At 44.1% G+C, this 20,713-nt stretch overlaps 1 protein-coding gene and 1 non-coding gene across 2 annotated transcripts in view; both read right to left on the bottom strand.

The window, feature by feature from the left end:
• The window catches only part of LOC126262711 (ral guanine nucleotide dissociation stimulator-like 1), a 394,400-nt gene that overhangs the window by 247,326 nt on the left and 126,361 nt on the right, over nt 1-20,713 (bottom strand). The window lies entirely within an intron of this gene.
• On the bottom strand, nt 9,302-9,375 carry Trnat-ugu (transfer RNA threonine (anticodon UGU)). The gene has a single exon. It is a non-coding gene; the product is annotated as a tRNA-Thr (tRNA).

Here is a 20,713-nt window from a genome sequence, read left to right as displayed (position 1 = left end):
TTGCCTTCGATATCGCAGTTTTATTAGGGAGAGGCCTATTCAGATTTCTACCAATCTGGTTGTCTTCATTTATTTCAGAAGATTGGAGGAATGCTTTCATTAATAATATGACGCCAGTAATTTTCTACTACCCTTCACGAGTAGACATGTCTATAGCCTCTGTCACCTGACATTCAACCTTGAGATAGCCTGCCAGTAGCAGTATTTGGCCGGCAATGTGAGAATAAGTGATGGGGTACAGTTTCTGATCACAGACTTTGTTCCAGTGTCATATATTGAATCACAGAACCCTCTATAGTCGCATAGAGTGAGATATTGATCCTTTCTTCGGCAATCCCGTTGGAGCTGTTCCAAATGATTAAGCCACGTGCCAGCAATGAGTTTTGCAGGCTCCCTTTTGTCATCTAAAGCATCTACAGCGGTGTGCCGAAGAAATATGATCAACTTTTTAATACGGTGGGGATAGATTCACCTTTGGAACGAAATAGAGCAACGATTTTGCGTGCTATGAATTCGGCAGGTCTTTGGTAGGTTTCTGGATGTATGTGGCACCAAATGCCTACACGCAGGTCACCCAAGTTCCGTAAATAACGGCCCGGTTGTTTGAGACATGGAAATGATAGTACGGCATTGTTGGGCAGGAGGCCCCATGCGGGGAAGTTCGGCCGCCGTATTGCTAGTCCTTTTTAGTTGACAGATGGTAGCTGACGTCCGATAACCACCCCTGGTGCATTCCATCGGGCTCATATCGGACGAATTTGATGGCCAAGACATCAAGCTGAGCTCACTGTCAGCCCGCTCAAATGGCTGTAGCACCATTCTGGCCTTGTGACACGGACAGTTGTCCTGCTGGAAGATACTATCGTCGCCAGGGAAGAAAAAAAATGGTTCAAATGGCTCTGAGCACTATGGGACTTAACATCTGTGGTCAGTCCCATAGAACTTAGAACTACTTAAACCTAACTAACCTAATGATATCACACACATCCATGCCCGAGGCAGGATTCGAACCTGCGACCGTAGCAGTCGCGCGGTTCCGGACTGAGCGCCTAGAACCGTTAGACCACCGCGGCCGGCCGCCGGGGAAGACATCAAGCATGAAAGCATGCAGGCGATCCGCAATGATGTTCAAGTAGTCCAGCTCTCTTATTGCCCTCGACTACTGTCAGGCCACTTCAATGACCCCCAAAGCGCAATACTGCCCGACAAGGCTGCGCTCGTGGCTTGGTACATGTTTAAAGCAGCCATTCGCTTGGATGAAGGGGCATGCAGATGCAACCACTAGCCTCGTGTAACTACTCCAGGCGACAAGTTTCCGTTGATCCACAGTACAGTTTCGACGATTCTCGTGCCCGTTGCAAACGTAATTGACAAAATCGTTGGACCAACACGGGAATACGGAAAGGCTCGTCTGCTGAGGAGCCCCATGATGAACAATGGACGCTGAACAGTGTGTTCCGAAATACTTGCACGTCCACCAGCATTGTGCTCTGCCGATCTGCCACATATCGTTGCCTGTTCTGTTTTACAGAGTGAGAAATCCTCTGAGCTCCACGTTCCGGATGAGACGCGGCCGTCCAACATACTGTCGCCTGCTTGTGGTTTCACTGCCCTTCAATCAGTTTCTGAAGAAACTCCACGACAGCTGCACGCGAACAGCTCACTAGCTTCGCCGTTTCCAAGATGCTCGTTGCCTGACGTTGGGCCTAACCCTCTGCCTTTTTACAGTTCGTATCTTTGCTAGTATTATTCACCATTCGTCTCTGCTCCGCTTACACACTTTCCTTGGCGTGTCACATGCACACAACAACAACACCCAGCATTTTATCTCTGAGGTCAGAGGTCGTAATGTTTTATCAGTGTACTACTACTACTACTACTACTACTACTACTGCAGCAGCACAAATATGACAGTCGTCTACACACGTACTCATCAGGCACCTGCACTCGACAGCTACACTTTATGCACCACATTATCACATCGCAAAGGAAAAGTGAAAAGTGCCGTGTGCGCTCAACAAGAATTGTTTTTGAATCAAGTAGCTGCGCCTAGCCCCTTGGGGTCTCAAAGCTAATGATGTACTGATATTTTAACGTTTTTCGCAGTAGAGTAGTTGCTCAGTTTCTACCGATCTCGCTGTATACAGGAAGCTGTAGCTGCTGTCATCCGTAGCATTATCAGAAGTCCACTGTTGTGATGGAAGGGTTCTCTCTCCTGGCCTGCTGGACACCGCACTTCGTTTTATTTAGGCGATAATTTGCTAGTTGCTCTAGGCCCTTTTGATAGAAAGGTTTCTGGGACAATCGCGATCAACGTTTACCTTATCATAATACCTTTATCTGTGATCATTCCTATAGAATCCATACAGCTGGGAGAAAATTGTTCATGGGGAAAGGGAATGAAGTCTTCTAATATCGGTCCTTTGAGACACCAGTTTGTCTACTGGGATCGCAATATTCAGCTGTCACAAGCTGCCCCTGTTAACGGCTACTGTTCCACAGTTGTAACGCTGTGACACAGATGGCAGCAGCACGAGTCTGGCAGCCAGCTGTAGTGGGTAACGTGGAGCAGAGTACTGCTCTCTCGGCCGCTGTGTGAGGCGGCGGTCTTGACACAGCAGCCCTGCCCTGCCCTGGCCCACCCTCCACCGCTGGCTTCTGGCTTTCTGGCTGCTCTTCGTCTCTTGACGCAGCGCCTGGCACGCGCCCTTTGCTGACGGCTGGAACGCCGCAGTGAAAGCAAACAACCGGCACGGAGGCGCCCTGTAGCGGACGACAGCGTGCAGTCGCAGCCATCGTTTGTATCTATAGGCACCCTTCCCTTTGGCTGCAGTGTTTGCTTCGCCCAGTAAGACTCGCTTTCTTCTTCTTTTTTTGTTACGCCTGAGCTGGGCAAAGAGGTACTCTTCTCAGAAACCCTCAGAGGACCCGCAGTAATGAGCACGACGGACAGAAAAACATCCATCCCCAGGAGACGTTAGGCCAGTGGTCGTCAAACTGCGGCCGCATGCGGTCCCCGTCCAGCATCGTAAAGATTTTTTAATACAATGCAATGAATAGAAGAAAAACAACATTTAAAATCTTTAGTAAACATTAGCGATCGTGTTTCATATTGCATAATTCGTTTAAATGTCAGTAAATGTCAGTAAATATATAAATGTCGTGTGACTAGGACCTCCCGTTGGCTAGACCGCTAAAATCACTGGTTTAACATTTTGACTGCCAATCCCGTCAGCTGACGATGCGCAAAAATTTCGATTGACTGCCGATATCCCCATGTGACGGCGTACAGTTTCCCCTTTTAAATACATAACCGTGTACATGAAGGTTTGATCGGTCTTCACTGTGTTGCGGAGGACACGTAGTTTCTAACACAGCCGTTTGTTGTGTGAAATCAAATGATCGAGGGTGGCAGCTATTAGTTCAGTGTCACTGAAGATAACGATATCTACGAATGAAGTGATGATCCTGACTTTGGCCAAGAAAAGCTCTATCAAATGCCAAATGGGTATTACTAGTCTTGATTCTTTTCTAATGTTTCTTCTTTTCCTGAACCAGGAAACACTCTTTTGCTAAAGGCAAACAGGAAGGGCAGCAAGAAAAGCCACTACATACCAGTGCAGCGAGTGTAAAAAAAGCCACGTGCAAAGAATTTTGTTTCAAAGTATATTATACAAAGAGTTATGCTATGTGAAAGAAATTTGTAACAACTTATGTACGTAATCCAGAAGTAGTAGTTTCAGACTTCCGTAAAGTTTAGCAGCACATTGAAATGTTGACTAGTGTTCTTAGTAAAAGATACTGAGAACCCACACAAATAGATTGCATTCTACAAAATGGCAAGGCTTGCCTGGCGGGCAGTCTAATTGTTGACCAATTAAAACCATTCGTTCACACAAAAAATACAACGCTTCCTCAGGCAATTACAGTGTCACAACTTAGGGGTCACTGAGGGGAGCCTGAAATCTGAAACTGAACCCTCGCACAAAGTGTACCGAGCGATCTTTTAACGATCAATATTTGGGGACTGACTGCCAACTTATCACGCCCTTACTACGCTTAGTGTACTGTAGGCTCACAATATGTTTTTGTTGTTGTCTTCAGTCCAGACACAGGTCTGATGCAGCTCTCAATGCTACTCTATCCTGTGCAAGCTTCTTCATCTCCAAGTAACTACTGCAACCTACATCCTTCTGAATCTGCTTAGTGTATTCATCTCTTGGTCTCCCTCTACGATTTTTACCCTCCATGCTTCCCTCCAGTGGTGATTCCTTGAAGCCTCAGAACGTGTCTTAACAAACGATCCCTTCTAGTCAAGTTGTGCCACAAATTCCTCTTCTCCTCACTTCTATTCAGTACCTCCTCATTAGTTACGCGATCTACCCATCAAATCTTCAGTACTCTTGTGTAGCACCACATTTCGAAAGCTTCTATTCTCTTCTTGTCCAAACTGTTTATCGTCCATGTTTCACTTCCATACATGGCTACACTCCATGCAGATAATTTCAGAAAAGACTCCCTGACACCTGAATCTATACTCGATGGTAACAGATTTCTCTTCTTCAGAAACGCTTTCCTTGCCATTGCCAGTCTACATTTTATATCCTCTCTACTTCGACCATCCTCAGTTATTTTGCTCCCCAGATAGCGAAACTTATCTACTGCTTTAAGTGTCTCATTTACTAATCCAATTCCTTCAGTATTACTTGATTTAATTCGACTACATTCATTTATCCTCGTTTTTCTTTCGTTGATGTTCATCTTATGCCCTCCTTTCAAGACACTGTCCACTCCGTTCAACTGCTCTTCCAAGTCCTTTGCTGTCTCTGACAGAATTATGTCATCAGCGAACCTCAAACTTTTTATTTTTTCTCCATGGATTTTAATTCCTACTCCAAATTTTTCTTTTGTTTCCTTTACTTCATGCTCAATATACAGATTGAATAACCCTGTCTCGCTCCCTTCTCAACCACTGCTTCCCTTATAACTGCTATCTGGTTTCTGTACAAATTGTATTTTACTCCTACCACCTTCAGAATTCCAAAGAGAGTATTCCAGTCAACGCTGTCAAAAGCTTTCTCTATGTCTACAAATGCTAGAAAAGTCGGTTTGCCTTTCCTTAATCTATCTTGTAAGTTAAGTCATAGGGTCAGTATGGCCTCGCGTGTTCCAACATTTCTACGAAATCCAAACTGATCTACCCCGAGGTCGGCTTCTACCAGTTTTTGCATTCGTCTGTAAAGCAAAATATAGTAATTAAATAACAAGATCGTTAATTGTGTAGCCGGAGGTGCCGCCCCAGAACGTCAGTATTGGCGCTTGAACAAAAGAGTTTGATGACCTCTGCGTCAGGCCAATACCGTGTAACAACGCCTGTACCAGTGGTGACGTGTTTATTTCGGCGAGGGAAGACCGACTGTAAGTAGTGATCATATCTCTTAGAGCAATTAAATTCCGGGGGTGTTGATTACTACGTTTTAACCGCAGGAGTAAGTAGTCGCTGACGTATGTTACAAGATTAAGATCTGGTGCTTTAGCGGGGCAAGCGAGGTGCGGTAGAGGGCTCGAGTGTTCTATCCGACAACGTATGCGTGCAGCCCTATGGATAGGACTGTCGTCTTCTCTGAACACTGGAGTGTCCACAGCATACTCAGCGTGAAGATGTAGAAGAAAGCACAACAATTTGTCATCTATAACGTTCAAATAAATATCCTTTTTAACCCTTTAGTGACCAAATTATTTCCAGAAACTGTAGACTTTTTATGAGCACTTTATTGAGCTAAGAAACCATTCATAAAACCATAGTTTAAATCTTGAAAGTGAAAGTTTAGCCTACAAGTATAAAAAAATTAGTGGTAACTATTGTTCCCACCGAACTCTGGAGTAACTTCACTTGCTAATTTTAAAAAAAATGTGTATCCTTTATTTTTAGTACAAAAAGCATGTTAAACATTACATTTATATTAGTTCATGTTGTCCTTTGAGTTCACTAAGGTGATGTACTATGGAACTTAGAGAAGCATGGTGCTACACACAAAGGTAAATGTCAGTTGCTACGCATTATTTTTGTTATCTTTTCTTTGTTCTTGGTGCTGCATTGGCGGCATCTTCTATTTGTTGTACCTTTTGTAGGCAAATGAGTTCCAACTTTCTCCAGATGAACTTCATCTGGTACTCCAGACACGCTTATTTTTGGTGTTTGAAAATGAACTGGCCTTCCTCTTCGCTTATCTTCTACATCTTCTGGTAAAGCGTACAAAATTCTGAAAACCTCATCTGGCGTCAGTCCACACATTCTAAACAATAAGAAACAAATAATAACTACGATGCCGACTGCACTGCCATATGCATTGCACTTCACACAAGTTCAGTGGGAAAAATAGTTCCCACTAACTTACTTTGTATTATTTACATAATTTTCAGTCAAATCAAGCAAATACACACGAATACTATCTCCCTCGTAAATATAAAAGTAGATAAATACAACACAAGTCATTTCACACGCAAAAGGAAAGCACACTGTACAAAAAACGCTGTAGCGGTCGAAACAGTGGCTCGTTTTCACGCGGAAACTGCGCTTCTGCATTGATTGACTAACAAGGTGGAAATACGAGGCCTGTTCAGAAAGTAAGCTCCGATTGATTGCCAAATTGAAACCACAGTGAACATCAGAAATGTTTTACTTGTAACAATTAGCTACACCTTTCAGCTACTTCTCTACGTAGTCGCCGTTCTGACTTAGACTTTTGTCATAGCGTTGTACCAACTTTTCAATAGCCTCATCATAGAAGGCAGCCGCCAGTGCTTTCCGCCAATTCTCCACGCTGGCCTACACCTCGTTGTCTGTGTCAAAATGTTGTCTTCAAAGACTGCGGTTCATGTGACCAGAGATGAAACTCAGGGGGAGACAATTGCGGACTGTATTGTGGGTAATCTCACATTTCCATTTGAAAACGATGCAGGAGCATCTTCATTGCCCCTGCAGAATGCGGCTGAGAATTGTCTTGAAGAAGAAACAGCACGACAGTTATGTAATGTTAGCTGCATAGCTTCAGGCGAAATTTCTCACCAGGCCCTCGTACTTGGCGGCAGACACTATTTTCTAGACATCTTTACGCACTCACTGCGAGCTCAGAAATGAGAAGAGCGACCTGATGCTAACTGGGGTTATACTAGAGACACTACCCAACACATCTGTGCAAAGCTTTATCGGATTTTCATAGTCGTTTCCATTTCGCGACCGATCGGAGCTTACTTCCTGAACGCCCCTCGTACAACCGCTTTCGCACACCCGTTGACAATCTATATGTATTTAGCATACTCTAGTAGAGATGACAGCACAAGTGAGAAGTGGGAAAACGGGTTACCACTGAACTTACAGCGAAAACAAGTAAGTGGGAACTATAGTTCCTACTGGTCACTAAAGGTTTAATTTTCACGGTAAAACAAATGAGAGGGTCCAGCTTACGGACATCATAGAATGACATGCAGCCTGAATTACAGCCTCCAAGCGCTTGAAGTTAAACGCCTCGTAAAGCCGTCGGTGCTATCGACACGTGTTTCGTTTGAAAAGTGACGAAACTGCGACTGTCTGCACCACAATAAACGCTTCGAGTCAGCTGATATCCGTTACTGTCTATTTTGGTCTGCTAAAAACGTTACGTTTTCTACGCCCCTGTGAACAATGGCCTATTGCGAGGTACCAGACTGTAAACCTCCCTTCGCATTTTCGTTCGGAAAATGGTTGAGCATCAATTCATATCGCATTGGAAACCAATTGTCATTGACAAGCTGCGACACTCGTCCGCGGTACTGTTGATTAGGATATTTCTACGACCACTGTTACTGTGCTTTGTTGCGTGGGTACAGGTGGTACACCATTCTGATAGAGGTAGGCGTCCCCTCGCAAGGGATGTCGAAGGGGTTGCCTGACCGCAGGCGTTAAAGCAACCACGAAGCACCATTAAGCTGAATGCTGGGTATCAAGTCTATGACACGTAAATTTTTAACATGTTCAACAAAAGTGCGTGGGCGGTACCGAGAGTGTTGTCGAACTTTGGGTTGCATGCTCCCATCCCCTTTGCCCCGTGATCACGTCACAGGAGGGGAGTGAAATACGAGGGCTGAAAAAGCATAAACACCCTTTACTTCGAATCACGTTCAAATTGCGTCGAATGGTTTTGAACGGTCCCTAGCCTTCTCCTCAGCGTATCAGAGCAAAAACTGTGTTCGCACTGCGCTCCAAAGAGGTCAGATCACGTTCAATCAAGTTCCAGCCCCACGATGTCCTTTGAGGACGGGTGAATCTTCCGAAGGACGTCAGCAATTCGAACATTGTCAAGAATGTCGCGTTGTTGGTAACCGCACTGCGAACTGTCGTTTTCGATCGCGAAATGTGTGGGAATCAACGTCTCGAGGGAAGGCGTAGCTTCATTGAAGCCCTTTATGCCACTTCCTGAGGTCTTTACGAGTCGATTCTGAGCGGCCGTGTGTCTTGAGGAAGTTACATAATTTCAGTACTGAACTCGCGGTTCTCACCATCATCGTAGAACTATCATAAAGAGGGGTGAAATGTGTGCAAGAGAGGGTGTCATAACCGTCCCATCGTGTGACACTTCCACGATGGCGCTGGGCAGAATTTTAGTGAAATTCGGAGCCAATGTGAAGTAATTTAGCCACCTTACACCTCACACGAACTTCTGAGCTGTGGCCTTTTGTCCGCATGTGTCGACACCTTGCTGTCTGAAGCATCGCCAAACCCGAGACTGATGTCAGTGGACGCCACGCTTTTGCATCTTACAGAGGAAGGTCGTAGGCACCTTTGAGCCAAGTTTTTGCGACGTAATGGGAGACAATTACAGCTATCGAAATGTGATACTCTTTTTGCGCAGTGTATTTCGTTCATTAGCATACAAAGCCACAATTCAGTTCATGTATCACTGAAACTATATTGCTTACCAAAATAATTATGAGGATCAATATTTGGTGAAGTCAGTGGTGAAATAACACCCTATTCTCATCATGATTACGTTTGAAACTATATTGGTTCCTAAAATCATTATGAGGATCAATATTTGTTGAAGCCAGTGAATGGTGAAGTAATACCCTCTTCTCATCGTGGTCATCTTTTGACTATGATCCCTAACAATGATTTTCCAGACATTTTATGCCAGATCCAACATCAGTTGCGCTACGAGAAAATCTCCGTCCAACCAAGTAGGAATATGAAATTACAATGGAATCCAGACCATTAACTGCTTACAGGCGTTGACAAATATTAATGGTGACAGTTGAAAATGTGTGCCCCAACCGGGGCTCGAACCCGGGATCTCCTGCTTACATGGCAGGCGCTCTATCCGACTAAGCCATCGAGGACACACAGTATAGTGAGACTGCAGGGACTTATCTCTGGCACGCTCTCCATGAGATTCACTTTTACAACTTACTGTCCACACTACATGTGTAGTGCCCCTGCCCACTATACTCATAAGTCGCGGCAGTTAATCTACCGATTCCCGTAAGAGTTTGAGCACTGTGAGTGCATCCACACTGAAGACGATCAGTGGCTAGTAAGTCTTATCTATATGAATATGGTATCTGTTCCTTCTGTCGTGTCCGAAAGAACAGATACCATCTTGATATAAGTAGGGATATTGTCTTTATAAGGTTAGATAATTTGTTTGAATCTGCGAACGGATATTGTGCTATTAGAACAAGGCTTCAGTAATAACCTGGAAGGACGGTACTGCTGCGTGTTACGTAAATCCCTGGAGCCGTTGGGTGCAGCTGGGATCGCCCCGATAACGCAATGGCGCCCCACCTCATCACGCCGGGCGTTCGTCTAGTATGGCGCTGCTAATGCATTCTGGATATCGCCTTCACTTTTTTAACGTCTCTCGTGTTTTAGACAGTCACTGTAATTCAATAATTTTAAGCGAGTATGATTCGAGAACACAATTTGGGTTCTACCATTTCTGTTTACCCGTTCATCACAATCAATTTTCCGCCTAACTTGATTTATGCAAACATCTATTTATTGACTATCCGTGCCCCTGGAAGTGCTGCAACTAATCGCAGGAAAATTTTTAGACGTATCAAAAGCCTGAAACGATGCAATCATTAACAGAAACAGAGGAATCAGCAATGATGGAACTCACTCATCATCATATAGAAATAACGGACGAGTCCCGAGACAACAGAATATACAAATATAATACCCTTCTAATTGCCACTTAAGATGGACAGATTTCTAGCCAAAACTAGGGACATACTCTTGGATGAATGTAAAACAATTATTTAAAATGGACCGTACCGAAGTCGTCAAGCTAGAAGTGCCGAAAATTAATAGGTTCCATTGTCAACAGTTAGAGACCAGTGCTCTTACTTAAAACTCTTAGTGACTTCCTTCCACCTGTGCAACCGATACTTTATCTCTTTTACTTTTCCGTTCCTCCAATAACTCAGCTGGTCGTTGAAGTATGAATTCTCTCTTTCACAGAAAGGTGAATGTGTATTTGTGGATGACATTTTGTCACAGAAACCTGCTAAATGCCTCATTGCCAACAGCGTCGGTCCCCCTGTTCCCACGAATGCCCCAGCGTTATTATATCTTTCATAATGACATTCTTTTCCATTGTAAAAGAAGAATGGTGTCCCGAATGTGTTTGATCATTTTCTTTGCGGGTTATATTTGGATGATAATATGTAGTTGAATACGAGAATATAGGCACTTATTCGATCAACCCTCCAATTCTTTCATGGTCACATGTACTTGTGCGTTATAAGCAGTAAATTAACGTGAGAAGTGAATAGCAAAGTCAACGCTAGAAGCTACTGAGTGACTAATGCCGTGTCTATGATTAGGACCACCAGTGCATTTACTGAACGGTAACTTTCCGACTCTTGTCTAAAATAAAGTAACACAACCTTATATATTTAATTACATATGCAAGAGCTTTTGGTCTATGCCAGACTGAAGTGTAACTGCAGCACTGTGACCAAACATTTAAATGAATTGTACGTTGTGAAATGATGCTCTCATTTTCCAGAATTGAATTAGCCTGCCTGCTTTTACTAGTCCATGAAAGTAAGCTCAGAAGGTTGACCGATTTGTGCTCCTACTGAGCTCAGTGCAAACTGAACTACTATCAGGTAGGTGGGCGACTGACTTTTAAATACCTTCGCGTGTCACAAATACAGGTACAACAAGCGTTACTGTAATGTGATGGTGATAAAAATAAACTACTTTAAGAGATAAACAAGCAGGATGATTCATGGAATTAGAATGTAACTGGAAACAGCAATTTCTTCTGGATTCTCTAGCTCTGTTTTACTCTGAAGAGAGTGGAGAGAATTTAAGCAAGAGTGTTTCCGGCACAGGTGCTTCCGCCGGCATCTCGACTTTCACTGCACGACACGCTGCCTCTCACCTGTCCTCACGTGTTTACGTGCCGACAGGCAAGCCACAGTGAACTTGGATATAACGCCAACTCCAACACCGTAAGGAGGCCGATGCAACTTTCGCGTGTGCGTTCCTCACTCTTGTACCAAACGGCCAGCTCGTCGTCATGGCTGCCGCCGCCGCCGCCACCACCACCACCACCACCACCACCACCACCACCACCACCACCACCACCAATGTTGGCCGACTAGCTTTTCCTGACTGTCTCATAATAAACGAGATACACTGATCAGCCAATAACATCTAAAAACTGCAAAAAATTCTGTGGGCATTTTATAGATCGAGGATGCGAAGAGGATTAGCACAGTTTCTCAAGACTTCCATCGTATTATAGCTAGCTGTTTAGGCAAGGAGTTGCTCTAATCTTAGGCAGAATTACAATGGAGCAGAAGCCAAGCATTATGGTATGAGATCAGCCTCGCCGCAGCTGTATAAATCGCTCGTAGAGCAGGATCTATGCCACAGCTGGTGGAATATGTAGTGTCAGTCCTGTTCACACCAATACCGCCTTCCTGCTGTCTTACGAATATACATGGAAGTATGATGAACTTAATAAGGGCTTTATTTACACTCTCATATCGTACATTCTGGGTTTAATATCTTTTAACGTTTTTAAGGGAGTCTAGTAGGCTAGTACGACCCTTCGACCCTTTTCACCGTTTATCTCCTTCGTAGTATGGTTGTTCAGAGACCCTCGATTCGTGGCTGGCCGTTAGCATCCTTGTTGTGCAAGAAATTATCACGCCAGTATTTGGCTGGTAAGGGGTGGTGGTGGTGGTGGTGGTGGTGGTGGTGGTGGTGGTGGTGGTGTAGCGTTAATGATCAACAGGCTTGAGCAACAGTGTCCTCTTTTAAATTCCAAACCTCTCCGCAGCGTTTCATAAAGTGGGGCCATGTAACACTGTTGAGGACTATCAGTGCGTGAGACGGGAAAATTAAGTTCAACAAGGTACGGTCTGTGTGTCATCTCACGGTTTTACCACCTCCCGTCTCTTTCCCGTCGTCATCAACAACACAAACACAACGTTAAAACTTACTGTAGTCACCAACATCTGATAGACAAACACGACGCGCGCACACACTCTAAGAAGAGAAGAGCTCATTGTGCGCCCAAAAAGAGAAGAGACAAGAAAACTTTGTAATTAGGCGACTCAATCAAATCCTCACGATCTCTCATCCAGCCACATACGATTTTATTTGTTTGTTAATTACAAACACTTCGAAGAATATAGTTCTCAGTTGCTCATAACGGGATGAAATTTATATCTTTAAATTAGAATACGAAATATAAGTGATGTATATCATAGATACCATCGTATGAGCATACCGCGTCGCTCTAAACAGCCACAGAACAACAGCTGCTTGTATTGAAGAGCTGGTGACAGTTTGGTTCAAATAGAACTGACTCCAATGCAACTTATTTGTTAAATAATAGACTATCCTCCATACGTCATTAGCATTAGTCTCAAAGATCTGAGTGTGTGCATTCGCAACCACTATTTGAGTTGTGTGAGAAAAATGATACAGTTAGTATAACTTAAGAGCTCAAGAAGGATGTAATAATACCAAAGGAGACAGGCGCTGGCAGCGTGAATATCAGTGCAGTAAGTCATGGTTGCAAAATAATGAGACAAATTATTTACAGAAGAATGGAAAGACTGGTAGAAACCGACCTTGCTGAAGATCAATTTGGAGTTACAGAGAAAAGTAAGTACACGCTAGGCAAAACTGATCCTACTGAAGTAAGACAAAGACACTTGTACATTTAGAAAACGCTTTTGACAACGTTGACTGGACTGCATCCTTCAAAGTTCTGAGAGTAGCAGGGATAAGAATACAGGGCTCGGAAGGTTATATTCGAGGGTGAGTCAATAATTCAGTAGAAAACTGGGAAAGGGACATCAAAGCTGCATGTACTAGCCAGAAATTTATTTTCCTTTTCAGCATATTCCCTTTGTAAGCGTAGACACTGGCGTAATATTCTACAATATTTACGATTTATTTCACAAAAGCGTTCTCGGCTGTTCCGCCACCAAAGGTACAAAGACACAAATAATGAATATTGTAGAATTTTTCATCAGTGTTGTGTGTCTTCATTTATAATGTACGAAATATCCTACCAAGATCCGACAGAACAGTCAGTTAATGCAATTAAAACACTTATCGTTCGACAAAGCGTCAAAAGCCAACAGCACAGGATTCTCGTGGCAGTGTTCGCATCTAAGGAGTGACCTCTCGGGATACAAGTTTATTTGGTTCCTTAAATTGCTGCAACCCACAAGACCGATGTGTCCGGGGGATAGTGAAATACCCCTAGACATGGAAACAATGTGGCATCACTGGATAACCAGGGTGAACAGGACGCTCCTTGTTTGTAACTTTTCCTTGTCCTTTGCTGAATTCCTGTATCCAGCTGAACAAATATTTCCCTGAAATACATTTCTAAACATGTACGGGACGAATTTCGCTAAAGAAGAGCTGTGCGGACAGTCCCTCGGCCCACAATAATAGCGTTGTTCTAGTCGGATACACACACATACCACACCTGCCATCTTTCTCTGACTCAGATTATATGGGCGCAGAATACTGTGTATCGGCTACCGTACGCGCGATGTGTTGCCTCCTTCTAGATACATGTAGGGACGAAATTTAAAACGATATGCGGTATACCGGCGTTTGCGACTTAATTATTGACTCACCCTTGTGTAACTTTCACGGAAACAACGCTGAATTTTTTTTCATTTTGCAATGAAGGCGAAGCCGTATAGGGGAGGGAGGGAGGGAGGGAGATTATTCAGTCTTTACACTGAATAAGTAGTAAAGGAAACTAAGGAGAAATTTGGAAGGGAATTAAGGTTCTTGATTAAGAAGTAAAATGTTTCAGGTTTGCCGGTAAAATTGTAATTCTGTCAGACATGGCAAAGGATTTGAAACGGAATGGACAGTTTCTTCATAAGAGGTTGCAAGATGAATAATAACAAAATTGAAACAAGTTCAGTTTCTGCAGTCGGATTAAATCCGACGATGCTGAGAGAATTCAGTTGGGAAATGGAAGACTTAAAGCAGCAGATGAGTTTTGCGTAACAACACTTAAGAACCCCGAGGAGCCCTCTTTCAAGGTTTCCTTAGCGTTCCTAAACATTGAAAGGATTTCGTCGCACTTGTTCTTATAACTCGTAGGCGCTATCCCTTTCCTGCCTGTAGCGAGTGCTCTGTGTACGGCAGATGGAACATTTTGGTCTAGCCTGCGGTTGTTGTTTCCGCGCGAGCTGACAGATTCCAGACGGAACAATGTATTGCAGCGCCGGCGCGCCGACAGAGCTCTTCTCCGGCGCCCTGCCACCCCGCTATCTGGGATCAAATGGGAAAAGTTGAGGAGAGGAAGGCCTTTTTGCCGAGGACGGGCGATAAGTGCCCTTGTGCTCGGCGGGGCGGGGCGGCCGCCTACAGCCCCCCAGGGAGCTGGTTCGGTGGCTAGTTGGCTACCGCCGCACGCCACTGCTGCCCCGGTTAGCTTGCTGCAGTACACTCCAGATTTTGTTTTCATGAAAGGCCAATCGACAGGAAAGATCTTAGCGAGTTTGTTAAGGAGTGGCTCTCTTCTATTTTCTTCTTGCTCGTAGGACTAGGAGGTAGATGCCTGCACATCAGTTGCGAAAAGCTTAAAAAGACTGCCTTTGGAAATTAGATTTCCTAAGCTCTGTTAAATACAAAATTATTTAGGTTTAGTAATAACGTCGTTGGTAGCTCAGTGCGAAGAGGCATACCCACGCTGCCATTTGTGTTGTGTGTGGCTGTAATACAAGTTAATACAGTTAACAAAATAACTTCCACTTAACGACTAGGGGAATATACCAAAAGGAACTGGGACTGGATCACTTGCACGGAGCGACACTTCCGCGGAGAGACATTTTTGAAGAGCCTGGAGCTTTTTAGCAGATAGCATACAGGCACACTACGAATTTGTTTCCAGTCAACAGTGTAGCACTGCGTGCTGTAGTGTACTACAAAAGTTACTGGGAATTAGTTTTAATATGTGTTGAAGGATTTAAAAAACTGCGACCAGTCACTTGTTAATAGTAATTTATTTTGCTTTTACAAGTTTCAGGCTGGTTTGACCATCTTCAGACGATGTCTATGGCTAGGCTGAAGAGTCACAATCTGTTTATCAGTTGGCGAAACAGAAAGTGCTGGTAATAGTGACAGACCCATCTGTCGCTTAGTCCATGGTCTAGCTTAGGTTGCAATGTCACAGTCTGGCTGTGAGCATATGAGAGGAAAAATGTGAAATTTGAAATCTAAAAGCAAAAACCACCTGAAGTGTCTTGCGCTCCGAAAACATCAACAAATTCCATCTCCGCCCAAGTGTAATTTATTAGCACAACTGTCATAACCTCAAACGAAATACAGGCAACGGGAGCTGAGGCAGATGTGAATTGTCACAGATTGTGGAGATTTTTATGTAGGGTAGGAGGAGGAGGAGGAGGGGGGGGGGGGCAGAGACTGCAAATTACAGGGGTGTAAGACAGAAGTTTGTCCACAAACTGAGTAATTGCTAAACCTTATATCAAGAATTGAAAAAAGCTTAGCATAATAGTGTTTCAATCGTGAAGTAGCTGAATCGAATCTCTTTACTGGTAATTTTTATACTCTTGTTTAAATTTTATATTTATTATCAAATGGAAATTTTAATTAACATATTCCATAAAATTTTTAATAAAAATAAGATCTTTTATATTTAATTACTAAGCACATACACAACAACACCCTGTCATCTCGAGGCAGGAAAAATCCCTTACCATGCCGGTTATCGAACCCGAGACCCCGTGCGCGGAACGCGAGAACGCTACCTCAAGACCACGAGTTTGGACATTTTATTCTTATTAAAAAATAATGATTCAGTGTGAAACATTCGAAAAAATATGGAGGAAAGTCTTTGGTCATCGAAAACTGGACACATACATGAAGAAGGAGAAAACTGCCCTCGTTTGATTTTGTCATCACTTTGGATACCCAAGTACTGGTGAATAGCGTTTCGGCAAGTATGTCAGCCGTGGTTCGCCATACCATGGCCTCCCAGATCCCCCGACTTTATTTTTTTTCTTTTTTTTTTTGGTTATTTAAAAGCTCTGGTGTATTCCAGCCCTGTCTGTATACGTCAGCCTCAAGTTGGAACAGTGCAGCAGTTTTTTCTCACATGCTGAGTAAATTATTATTTATTTAAAGTGTACATATGTCATCTAATCTTTTCCTTGCATATCCACGATTCCTATGGAGGCAGATCCTTTGGCCAGATTCTACCCATTTATCATTAGCTGCGAGGACGCAGGATTTGGCTCCACCAAACATAGCGGATGCTGACTCGCATCATAACAAAGGTCATCTGGAACACTTCTTGTAACATGTTTGTCCTCACGTGCATATTTGCAGTTTGCATCCTTAGGGACTCTGTTACAATGTGTTCACGTACTCGTTCGTAATACACTACTGGCCATTAAAATTGCTACACCATGAAGAAATGCCGATGATAAACGGGTATTCATTGGACAAATATATTATACTAAAGCGGACATGTGATTAAATTTTCACGCAATTTGGGTGCATAGATCCTGAGAAATCAGTACCCAGAACAACCACCTCGGGCCGTAGTAACGGCCTTGATACGCCTGGGCATTGAGTCAAACAGAGCTTGGATGGCGTGTACAGGTACAGCTGCCCATGCAGCTTCAACACGATACCACAGTTCATCAAGAGTAGTGACTGGCGTATTGTGACGAGCCAGTTGCTCGGCCACCATTGACCAGACGTTTTCAATTGGTGAGAGAGCTGGAGAATGTGCTGGCCAGGGCAGCAGTCGAACACTTTCTGTATCCAGAAAGGCCCGTACAGGACCTGCAACAAGTGGTCTGTATTAGCCTGCTGAAATGTAGGGTTTCGCAGGGATCGAATGAAGGGTAGAGCCACGGGTCGTAACACATCTGAAATGTAACGTCCACTGTTCAAAGTGCCGTCAATGCGAACAAGAGCTGACCGAGACGTGTAACCAATGGCACCCCATACTATCACGCCGGGTGATACGCCAGTATGGCGATGACGAATACACGTTTCCAATTTGTGTTCACCGTGATGTGGCCAAATACGGATGCGACCATCATGATGCTGTAAACAGAACCTGGATTCATCCGAAAAAATGACGTTTTGCCATTCGTGCACCCACCATCGCAGGCGCTCCTGTCAGTGATGCAGCGTCAAGGGTAACCGCAGCCATGGTCTCCGAGCTGATAGTCCATGCTGCTGCAAACGTCGCCGAATTGTTCGTGCAGATGGTTGTTATCTTGCAGACGTCCCCATCTGTTGACTCAGGGATCGAGACGTGGCTGCACGATCCGTTACAGCCATGCGGATAAGATGCCTGTCACCTCGACTGCTAGTGATACGAGGCCGTTGGGATCCAGCACAGCGTTCCGTATTACCCTCCTGAACCCACCGATTCCATATTCTGCTAACAGTCATTGGATCTCGAGCAGCAATGTCGCGATACGATAAACTGCAATCGCGATAGGCAACAATCCGACCTTTATCAAAGTCGGAAACGTGATGGTACGCATTTCTCCTCCTTACACGAGGCATCACAACAACGTTTCACCAGGCAACGCCGGTCAACTGCTGTTTGTGTATGAGAAATCGGTTGGAAACTTTCCTCGTGTCAGCACGTTGTAGGTGTCGCCAACCTTGTGTGAATGCTCTGAAAAGCTAATCATTTGCATATCACAGCATATTCTTCCTATCGGTTAAATTTCGCGTCTGTAGCACGTCATCTTCGTGGTGTAGCAATTTTAATGGCCAGTAGTGTACGTCGTATCGGGCAGACTGTTGGTTTCCGGACCTATGTTTATTAGGATTCTTTATTTGTTTGTTTGGTTGCGCTCTATTCGCACCGTTCATTTGTACCTATTACAGTCAATCACATTGTATACCGACTGCACTGCCGATTTTCTGAAAACATTGTAGAACGCAGGCAGGAGGGAAACGGTTTTGGAAGACGCGACCTGACGGGTGAGGCGCGCCGTCGTCAATGTTTCGGTCAATGGCCGGCGCCGGAGGCGGCAGTGTGGCCGCAGGTGCCGTGCATGATTCACCGCGGGGGCTGAGGGCACCCGCAGCCCAGCACAGTGCAACACCACACTACACTCGCCTCGCCTCCAGAAGGGCCGCGCCGTGCAAGCTCTGATGTGGTGCTAGGAGGCCATGTCCGAGAGGCAGCAGGGCGCAGCGAGAGGGCACTGCACAGGTCAAACAAAAACCACGCAGCCAGCGTAGATCGAGGAACGTATGACTTAACAATGGGAAGGTCTGACCTGTAGGTCACCAATTTTCAGCGAGTTTTGCATGGACGTTCTGTACTGAAAATAAAGAGACACCTGTTTCGGCTTTTTGCTATACATTCCCTAGTTATTGACAAATAATTGCAGTCAAATTTTATGATGGAAAATCGTATTTTCAATGCCGTACATCGCAATATCATCTAAAAACAAATATTTGTATTAATATAATATGGGGTTCAAAGTCAATAATGTTCCCGTTGTTAACTTTTTAGTGTTTTCATGCAACATCGTAAACTCCCATCATTCAATGGGCCTAGCAGAGCGAAGTCGGTGGTCGACCGTTCAAGGGTTTAGATTACCAAACTGTTGGCCCGTGCTCGATTCTTGGTCGTGGCTTCTTTTTCATTCGATAGTTCTTTCTGTGAATCCGATAATATTTATACGCTACTTTCGTTTTTGGAAGTAAAAAATGGGGGAGATGTGATTAATAATCAAATAAGTATATATAATGCATTGATATGTATTTTAATCGTGATGTATGATGTGCTAGATAAAACTTTCATGAATGATGCTCAACCGGCCTGCACCACGAAAGTGATCCCACCGAAATGACTTCTCTTTGTCAACCGTGTGACGTTTACTTTTTCCGACAACTAAAATTTTTCATCGCACGACTTCAAAGCCATGCGACACCACAGCAGAGGAGAGAATTACAAGATAGCAAAGATGCTATCAAAATTCGTACGTTGGTCCATAACCACCTGCCCATACCTGTCTTTCAAGATATGCCTCTATACGCTTGCTACTCATCCAAATTAATATCCGATACATCTCCTTTTTACCAATATGAATCTGATATGTTTTCCGCAAACAATATACCGATAAAAATGTCAATGCGGCGAAATTTCGTTCCTGTATTGCGCTTGGTGCGAGCAATGTCTATGTTGATCTTGTTTATATGATATATTTCACGCCATTGATTGCGAGAACGCTCACGAATAGACGATCAGATAGGAGTATGCGATATATACAGGGTGTTTCAAAAAGAATACATGTATTACAAAGTATTATTTTATCCAAACTATCGATCGCTGTGCCTCGGCTCGGCTATTGGAGAAACAAACGAATACACGGTCTAGTTTATATTAATAGCCGCTAGAAGTCAGTTGTCCCCTGTTTTGCTTGGTAACCGTCATATGTTTAAAATGGCTACTCCGCAGCAGAAATCGTTTTGTGTTCTCGAGTTTGCGAAGTACAATTCCGTGATTACAGTGCAAAGACGTTTCAGGATGAGGTACCAAACTGATCCTCCGAATGGGTGGAACATTCGCAGATGGTATCGACAGTTTCTAGATACAGGAAAGGAAAGAGTCCTGGCCGCCCTCGAGTTCCTGAAGAAAATGTTGCACGAATTCAAACTGCTTTCCAACGCAGTCATTCAAAAGAAACTCGCCGTGCCAGTCGGGTGGTGGTGGTGGTTGTTGGGATGTTTAAGGGGGACTAAACAGCGGAGGTCATCAGTCCCCGACCAGTCGGGAGTTACAACTGCCTACAACAACAATTTGGCGTGTTTTGAGACGTCGGTTGGTTATGAAGCTGTGCAAGTTACAGCTGTCACAAGCTCTGCGTCCTTATGGCAGTCACAAACGTGTGGCATTTTGTAACGAGATTCTTGATGCTATTGACAATGATAACACTTTCGCACAACGCGTCGTGTTCAGTAATTAAGCGACTTTCCACGTTCGTGGTCAAGTAAACAAACACAGTGTTCAAATTTGGGGCCTACAGAACCAACATGCAACCATTGAACACGTACGAGATTCGCCCAAAGCCAATGTGTTTTGTGCTGTATCCCGATCATCTATTTACAGCCCATTCTTCTTTGATGGAAACACGGTTAACGGTCAGCAGTACCTCGCTATGTTAC

Source organism: Schistocerca nitens, chromosome 6 (assembly GCF_023898315.1).
Source record: "Schistocerca nitens isolate TAMUIC-IGC-003100 chromosome 6, iqSchNite1.1, whole genome shotgun sequence".
Lineage (NCBI taxonomy): Eukaryota > Metazoa > Arthropoda > Insecta > Orthoptera > Acrididae > Schistocerca > Schistocerca nitens.
Note: the sequence above shows the minus strand (reverse complement) of the source record. Positions and strands in the feature narration are given on the sequence as shown.